Source organism: Crinia signifera, chromosome 4 (genome assembly GCF_055691185.1).
Source record: "Crinia signifera chromosome 4, ASM5569118v1, whole genome shotgun sequence".
Taxonomy (NCBI): domain Eukaryota; kingdom Metazoa; phylum Chordata; class Amphibia; order Anura; family Myobatrachidae; genus Crinia; species Crinia signifera.
The window spans coordinates 31834384-31843684 of NC_139220.1; the positions used below are offsets into that span (position 1 = coordinate 31834384).

Below are 9301 nucleotides of genomic sequence, written 5' to 3' on the forward strand. Positions count from 1 at the left end.
TTAAATAGATAAAATTAGGCATGTTTAACCATACCATCCTAGCGACCAAATTAAACACCGGAGAGCATCCCAGTAAATGGAATACAGTACACAGAGCATCCCAGTGACTGTAGTACAATACACAGAGCATCCCAGTGACTGTAGTACAATACACAGAGCATCCCAATGACTGGAATACAATAAACTTCTGCATTTTTTAGAGCTGACTTCATCTTTGCGACCACTTCCCCAGCAACGGCCCACTTGTAAGTGCTTCCATATTACTATTACCTATATTTGTACCAAGGGTAACAGCTGCCCCCATCTGCCTAATTTTGTTATTTTCAAGGCAGTAGTCTTCCATTTTCCTAGTGGTCCACAATATTTTCCAGCATCATGAATCGCTACCCCCAGATGTTGAGCTGTAGGACACCCCACTCTGCTCAGTCTCTAACACTATGGGCCGTATTCAATGTTGTGCGAAAATGGTTATGTTTACGATTTTTCGCACCTTTCTCTTCTTTCGGTACAGTGACGCGATTACTAATTTCGATTTTTCGTGTATTCAAAGTTTCGTTTTCGTGGAACGCCTAAATGCGTAAACTAACCAATGAAGTGAAAACTGGGCGTTTCGTTTTCGCTACCCAGCCTCGCCCGTTTACTATATAAGGAAGAGTACTGCGTAGTGTACTGCGTAGTTTACCCTCCATTTTGGAACACTGCGGAGCGCTGATTTGTATCGTGGACTGTGTGCTGGAAAAGCATATCCAAACGAAGGCAGAGCACTGGAATCACTCGCGGTCTTGAGGTTAACCTTTTTTTTAAAACTGAGTGTAATGTAATTGTTTTATTTTGTTTGCAAATGTTTTTTATGATGACAAGTGTGCAGGGATGAATTCCAGTTTTGGGGTGGCCGGTTTGATAGATTTGACAATTCTAAAATGCAATTTTAGAATGTATGTTTTTTGTGAAATTGCGGTTTGCTGTTTTATTGTGCAGGTTTGGGGTGTCCTTTTTTTTGCGCCAAAGATCAGGGTGTGGCTCTTAGCCTACTGTACACTGCTAGTAAGGTTTGTTTGGGGGCTGCAGGGCTGCTGAATGATGTCTTTGGGGTACCATGTGGGGTGAATATTGGCATTGTCCCTGTTTTTTATCCACCACACATCAGGGTGTGGCTCTTAACCTACTGTACTCTGCTTGTAAGGTTTGTTTGGGGGCTGCAGGGCTGCTGAATGATGTCTTTGGGGTACCATGTGGGGTCAATATTGTCATTGTCCCTGTTTTTTATCCACCACACATCAGGGTGTGGCTCTTAACCTACTGTACTCTGCTTGTAAGGTTTGTTTGGGGGCTGCAGGGCTGCTGAATGATGTCTTTGGGGTACCATGTGGGGTCAATATTGTCATTGTCCCTGTTTTTTATCCACCACACATCAGGGTGTGGCTCTTAACCTACTGTAAAGTTTAATGTTTTTTTTATGAAAATGTTAATGTTTAGTTTTTTTGAAAAGTTTAATGTCTGGCTACAATAGTAATGTGCATGTGATATCGCTTATAGGTGATACCTCATTTTAGAGTGACAGAATAAAAAAAAGCTTGTTCAGCATCATCAGTTACTCAGGATGACCAACTTGCACTATTGGAAATATCTTTACAGCCACCAGCGTACAAGTTTTTTTTTTTAATAAAAAAAAAATCAGGAAATATGGTTTGGTTTTGTTCAGATGTGCGAAAAGAACGATTGCTACATTTGCAATGAGTGTTGGTGAATGACAGAATATACTTGGAGCAGATAAGATGGATAAATAATAATACAGATGTTTAGGTGGCACAGGAAAATTAGTGTGCAGTGTAACTAGGTTATCCTTGATTATGCCCCCAGCATGCGCAATGCTTTAACCAGTGCATAATAAAATGCAAAGGTTGCCACAAGATCACATGTCTGCAGATGTGTATTTGTAAATATTGTACTACCTACATAGCTACATATCAGAGACCCATACTTTAATTGGGCATGTGCTAACAACAGAGAAAGGTAATATCTATGGGAGTGTGGGTTTGTGGACATTTCCAGATTACCTTGCCTGGAACTAGAGGTTACAAATCTAATTTAAATAACAGCAGCCTACATTTTCAGAAGATTTTCCAGGCCACCCCTTTGGACAAAGTTTAATTTCAAGAATAAAATATAGATAAATGAATCACGTTTTGCCAAAATGTCATCCGTAAATCAAGTTATATGGTAAGGAAGAATATTAACCTCTGTTTCCTGACATTTTTTAAGAACGGAAGCGCACACACTTTACAGGGGGGCAGGGGTTCAGATTAGCATACTCACCAATTTCATCAGCAGAGGAGCAGATAATCCCACCGTCAACAGATCCATCCGTAAAGGTGAGCAGGCAGAAGGGTCATAACTGAGCAGGTCCGGCAGCCACACAGCACATCCTGCAAGGGAAAACAGACGGGGGGCACAGGTTATTGACTGTTTGGATGGGTAGGAGTCTTGACACCGGATTCCCATGCGCACTGAGCGCACACACTTTACAGGGGGGCAGGGGTTCAGATTAGCATACTCACCAATTTCATCAGCAGAGGAGCAGATAATCCCACCGTCAACAGATCCATCCGTAAAGGTGAGCAGGCAGAAGGGTCATAACTGAGCAGGTCCGGCAGCCACACAGCACATCCTGCAAGGGAAAACAGACGGGGGGCACAGGTTATTGACTGTTTGGATGGGTAGGAGTCTTGACACCGGAATCCCCTACACAGTTTTGGAATATGGCTAACTCACCAGATTAGACGGAGATGAGATCACTCATCCAAGGTAACCAGGCTTCCACAGAAACATCCTTAAAAGCAGACAATAGAAAGGGATAACCACCAACAACCTGTATGGAAAGTATGTGAAAATGTAAAACAGGACATATGAATTTTCAATCAACAAAAATGTAAATAGATCACATCTCACCTGCATAATGAACAATCTTTTGAAATTTATTATCACTTTAGAGGACTTTTAAATAAAACTTCCAAACACGAAACAGTAATAACAGCAACTGGGCAAACAAACTCAATGAACTGTAATGAACTCCATCAAGAACAAACTCTGTAAAATAAAAGGTAAATAACATTTATGTAGATAAATGATATATTTATATATATATATATATCTATATATATATATATAGATATATAGATATATATGTGTGTGTGTTTGTGTACAGATGATTTGTATATACTCACATGAGAAGAAGGTGTCAATAAGATGCCTTCTGGTCTCTGCTCCTTCGTCCATACCCACAGATAATACCGAAGAAAGATCCCCATCCTGGCTAACACCAGCATGAATATTCACCGGCAAACGTCTTGCGACACAGATATTATGCAGAATGCAACAGGCATTAATAATGCCGCAAACTTTTCCCGGTGAATATAAGAGGGTCCCACCGGAGATATCTAAACACCTGAACCGGCTCTTAAGTACACCGAAGGTCCTTTCAATTACACCCCTCGATGCAATGTGAACCTCCTGGTATCTTCTTTCGGCATCACCTACAGGATCAGGTAATGGGGTCAACAGCCAAGGTTTATTCGGATAACCCGCATCACCTAAAAGGGATAATTGAAAAGGTATTAGACTTTTTTAATTACAGTAGCAACTTAAAAAAAATAATGAAAACTTACATACCCAACAGCCAGCCATCTGGCATTCGACCTTCCTCAAAGTCCAGGAATAGAGATGACTGGCTTAAAACGAAGGAGTCGTGGGTCGACCCAGGGAAACCCACACAAATGTCCAATAATCTCATTGTGGAATCACACACCATCTGTACATTGAGGGAATGGAAGTGTTTTCGATTCCGATAACATTCTTCCGATTCCCTCGGAGGTGTGAGTCGCACATGGGTGCAGTCTATCGCGCCCAACACATTGGGGAATTTCCATTTTTGAAAGAAACCAAATTTGATCTCATTCCATTCGCTGTCAGTGTCTGGGAATTTTATAACCTGGGTCGTTAATTTACGGAAAGCTTTTATGACCTGGGACAAACAGCGTGACATTGTTGGCTGAGAAAAACCGCATGTCTGGGACAAAGTAGGCTGGAAGGTGCCTGACGCAAAAAATTGCAATGCAGCCAGTAGTTTCTGGAAACCACTGACTGCATGATTTGACCGTACCCGAGGTTCCAGGTCAGCTTCCAACAGATCATACAGCGAATAGATATCCTGAGACGATAAGCGAAAGGTACCTATCACTTCCGCCTCAGAGAGACCGTCCAGTACACGCCTAGTACGATACTGGCGTGGACGTGGAATTGAAACACGCACTGACTCACCAAATGTAGACAGATGCTGACCACGATGCTGATATCCACGCCCCTGACCATGATGCTGATATCCACGTGCCAGGCGACGACGTTTGCATCGCAGCATGTATGTCGATAGGACCATGAACATCACAATCAAGTCAGCAAAATACTTTTATAAAATACAATTATTGTAGGCAGTGATTGAAAAATAATTATTTCTTCTCCAAAAACGCAAATTGCCCTAAAAAAACGCTTCCAAATACAGCTGACTGCAATAAGCTGCTACTCCCTGAAGTCCCAAACGTAGGAGTGAGGCACTGTGAGGGGTGAACAGCATCTTGGGAAAAAATAACATGTGCTTTACCAATGCATGATGGGAAATCAAGTGTATTAATAACAATTTATATATGCCCCTTCTTAGGAAAACAGCAACTAAAGAGGCAAACATTTCTCCAACAAGAATGTTTAGGTTCCGGAGGTTAAAAGGAGGCATCACTCAATAAAAATTTGTATTCGTGACCCATTGGGCGTCGAAATGAAAATGGAGAAACGGATCAAACATGTGCAGATAACAATTTCGTCATCTCACGATTGAATACATTTGTGCGAAAAAGCGAAAAAATCTATAAAAAAAACCACGAAATGTAAGGGTTTGACCAAGCGAAATAAGCGAAACGCAAGCGAAACTTAAAACTTTCGCATGCGTGAAAAATCACAACATTGAATACACGAAGTCTTTTCGTCGCGAAAAAACGAAATTTTTTAGAGAAAAAATGGATTTCGCAAGGGATTGAATACGGCCATATGTAGCAATGAGCACAATCATACCTATTTTATTTTCAATTAAAGCACTTTATTGGTTATATAACTGGACATTTTGTTGTTGACAAGCATCCCCTGGTACGTACAGAAACTCTGCTACATTCTCAAGCACGAAGAAAAGCATTGCTTTTTTGTTCACATCCTAGAGTTGCCATTCAAAAAGCAGCCAAGCCCCCCTCCTGGATTAACCAATCAGAATCTTGCAGCTAACTACATCTATCTCGTACTGATTAACAATGAAAGCTTAGTTTGGAAAAATGGATGATTTTTTTAAATTGTATTTCCAAGGAAGACCTTTGAAGCACGACATAAGTAGTAAAAAAAAAATAACTGGGAATTAACTTGCAAAGCTGAACATCACCACCAGGGCTGCCATCAAAAGTTTGGAGCCCAGGTCCAACAAAAATGGCATGGCCCCCTGGTGGTGGAGCTACAGTGGAGTTGGGGCATAAATTGGAGCAAAAAACGGTTTAAAACATGATGCACATACAGTATACAGTATAGTTCAACCACCTCTCTCTCACACACATATACCCAGCCCTGCCTCAGCCACCTCCTTTCCACAGACATATACCACAATTACACACATACAGTATATTCAATTATTTTGTCCACTTCATGGCCATTTTGTTGAGGACAGCTGCCCCCCCCCCCCGCCCCCCCATCCGCTGCATACAGTAGGTGCTGATTCTGTGGGTGCTCAAGGGCCTGAACACCCACGGAAATTGTTGGGCACCCATGGGCCCGAGTCCCGCTGCTGGGCCGCCATATTAACTTGCTAATTTGCAGCTGCAGCACCCACATTGCCGGACCCACCACCTGGGAAACAGTATGCCGGGAAGAGTGTATTCTGTCCGCGGAATACCTGCACTGTGGGGGCATTTATGTACCTGCACTGTGGGGGTATTTATGTACCTGTACTGTGGGGGCATTTATGTATGTGGAACTCAGTTGCTGCAATTTTAATATTGGAGACAACTGTGCTCCGTAATATAAATTGGTATTATTTTGTGGCCACACCCCTTCCCCATGAAGCCACTCCTCAATATTTTTGGCTTCAGCACCCACTAGCAAAAACATAAATCGGCACCTATGATCTGCTGTCAGGAGTGGACCTAGGACCAAAGTCCCTGTAGTCAGGGCTGGCGCCACCACTAGGCAGCCTTAGGCATTTGCCTAGGGCGCCGGCTGCTGGAGGGCGGCAGTTTGGAGCTGGTCCCCCAGTGCCGCATCACCCAGCAAGCCACCCCCTCCCTGGGGAGCGTTGTGTTGCTGCGACCCGCATCCCCCGCCAGCACAGACACCCCCTCCCACGGCGCCAGACACCCCCTCCCTCCCTGGGGAGAGTCGCGGCGGACAGCGCCGCATCTCTCGGCAACACCCCCCCTCCTGGAACTTCACAGCGATGGACACCCCACCTCCCCTCCCTGGGGAGAGTCTCGGCGTCCAGCACCGCATCGCACGGCAAGCCCCCCGGAACGTCTCAGCGCCGTGCGCCGCATCACTGGACCCGGAAGGCAGCCCCCCTGGAGCGGGTAAGTAATTGAGTGTCGGGGCACCTCCCCCTCCCCGCCTGGGGCGCTCTGGTGCCTAGCACCGGCCCTGTCTGCAGTACCCCCCTGATGGCAGCCCTGATCACCACATCCCTATCAGTTATGTTAACCAGGATGGCTTCACTTTTACAGCTAACAAAGATTATTTGAGCAATTAACCTGTTTCTCCAAGGTGCGCAGTACATTGTGTTTCTTTAGCACATGACTCTGAAAGATTCCATGTCAGATGATTAGTTTACATTGCATTTCTGAGAATTCATTTGAGAACGTCAGAAAAACATCAGTTGTCTCCTGAGAACCCACCGATAGAACCTCTGTCGTACACAAAGCCTTGGCAGAAGAAAATAAGAGGAAACAGGGTAATCTCTTTACAATAACAGCTGCTTGTTTTAAGGACCTTTTTTTTTGATTAAATGAAGTTAAGCAAACACGAGACATCAACTATCAAAGTATTGACCCTTTTTGTTTCTGTATGAATGCTAAAGTCTCTCTAATTGCTACCAGCTCTGATTATGCATACAAATAGCGGAACATCTTGTTTTTTCTAGAGAGACCTTGTCAAGGAACTTCTCCTCAATAAGACTGGCAAATCCTCATGAGGTAGCGATCAAAAAACAAACACGCCAATAAGAGTGCAAGGGTTGCAATTGAGCGTCATTATCTTTTTCTTCTTTTTTTTTTTATTTCTTCAACAGTATTAAGTGTGGAGGACTTTGCTTTTTTTAGATGGCAACTGAAAGTCTTCTGGTATCCCTCCGGAATTTACAATTCTTCAATATGATTAGAAATTCAGAAGAATCACTTCAGATTTCTTCAAATGTCAAGTGGCGCTACCCTTTAAATACCTGTGGAAGCAAAATAGAAAATCTTTGCTCTGGAAGTTTGTTATTTAATGAGATTTAATAACTTGTGTTGGATTTCAGCCGTGATTAATTATTAGTATAAATTTGTAGTTATAAAGATGTTTACAACATACTTAGTCAAGAAACTTGTAAATGTTTGACCTGCTAAGACCCGGCAGGAAGTGATGCCTTTTGCAATGCATGCTGGGAGCTTCCAATTTCCCTGACGTCAATGTTGTTACATACATGACGCTAAGTAAACATGTTCCAATTCACTCAGGAAGTTGTTGATACAGTTCTTCTAAACCAGGGATGGTCGAACCAGTCCTCAAGATCTACCAACAGTTCACGTTTTTCAGACCACCTAGGTGGTGCACAGTTCCAGTCATTATTAACTCACATTTTCAAATATGTACTATATTCATTCCTATCCTACACATTCTACTGGCCTACAGGTGGTCTAGACTGTTAGTAGAGCTTGAGGACCGGTGTGGTCGCTCCTAATCTAAACACAACATGGTGTCAGAAGATGGCATATATGGCTCAAGGTCTCATCCCCAAAGCTTGAAGGAGAACATTGCTGACAATTGGATCCAGTTAAAAAAGGACTGGAAAGTATACTGCATCACTGGACGGTCTGAGGACATGGAGGCATACCCTTTAATAAATGTGGACAGTGTTGAGGCAGTGGATAAAGCAGCCCAATGCCTACATGAGAAAGGAGAAGATAATGACGACCTTGAAGCGCCTTTATAAAAGTTAGATGAGATATAAAGCATGTAAAGCCAGGGCCGGCACCACCACTAGGCAAATCTAGGCATTTGCCTAGGGCGCCGGCCACTGGAGGGCGGTATTTCGCCCCCCCTTGCCGCCCGGGTACCTTTCCTGCGGCATATATGTGCATAAAAGCTGGCGGCGGCGGCAGCGGGGGGTCCCTGCAGTCAATAAGAAATAACGAGCGCTATCCACCGGGCTATGCGGAAGCGCTTCTGTTTTGGAAACACTGGCCGCACGGCGCACGCTGATTGGCTGAATCTCAGCCAATCAGCGTGCGCCGTGCGGCCAGTGTTTCCAAAACAGAAGCGCTTCCGCATAGCCCGGCGGATATCGCTCGTTATTTCTTATTGACTGCAGGGACCCCACGCTGCCGCCAGCTTTACAGCGCCGCAGGACAGGTACCCGGGCGGCAGACACCGGGGCGCCCCCACCCCGACTTGCCTGGGGCGCTCTGATGCCTTGCACCGGCCCTGTGTAAAGTATGCCATAATGGAAAGACATATATTTAATACTACAATCGAAATTCTTGATGAAAATGTGCAATCATACGTGTCCACGTTAAAGCTACTTCCTCAAAATTGTGGTGTTGGTGCCATCACCGATGCGCTACTGTTAGAAAGGACAGAATTGTTTGTTTCTTTCATAATAAAGATGTGCAGGCTTGGAATTAAACAGTTATTTTGCATCTCAAAATGGCATCCGATTGGCTATACAGGTCACATGTTTTGGATAGACAATAAGATAAATCCGAACATTTGCTGTTTAAAAGAACAACCCCCCACCCCCCATTCGCACATGTTCCTGGAAAACTTGCTATATGCCCCCATTGTGCCAGTTACAGATATGCCCCCACAGTGCTGCCAGTTACACATACTGTATACACTCACAGTGCTGCCAGTTACACATACTGTATACCCTCACAGTGCTGCCAGTTACACATACTGTATGCCCTCACAGTGCTGCCAGTTACACATACTGTATGCCCCCACAGTGCTGCCAGTTACACATACTGTATTC

The 9301-nt window shown here is 44.0% G+C and overlaps 1 long non-coding RNA gene across 1 annotated transcript; it reads right to left on the reverse strand.

The window, feature by feature from the left end:
- Positions 1-2452: 2452 nt before the first annotated feature.
- Positions 2453-3419, reverse strand: LOC146073919 (uncharacterized). The gene is made up of 3 exons (XR_014473338.1): positions 3225-3419; positions 2950-3087; positions 2453-2869 (listed from the first exon to the last, which is right to left on the reverse strand). It is a non-coding gene; the product is annotated as an uncharacterized LOC146073919 (long non-coding RNA).
- Positions 3420-9301: the final 5882 nt, after the last annotated feature.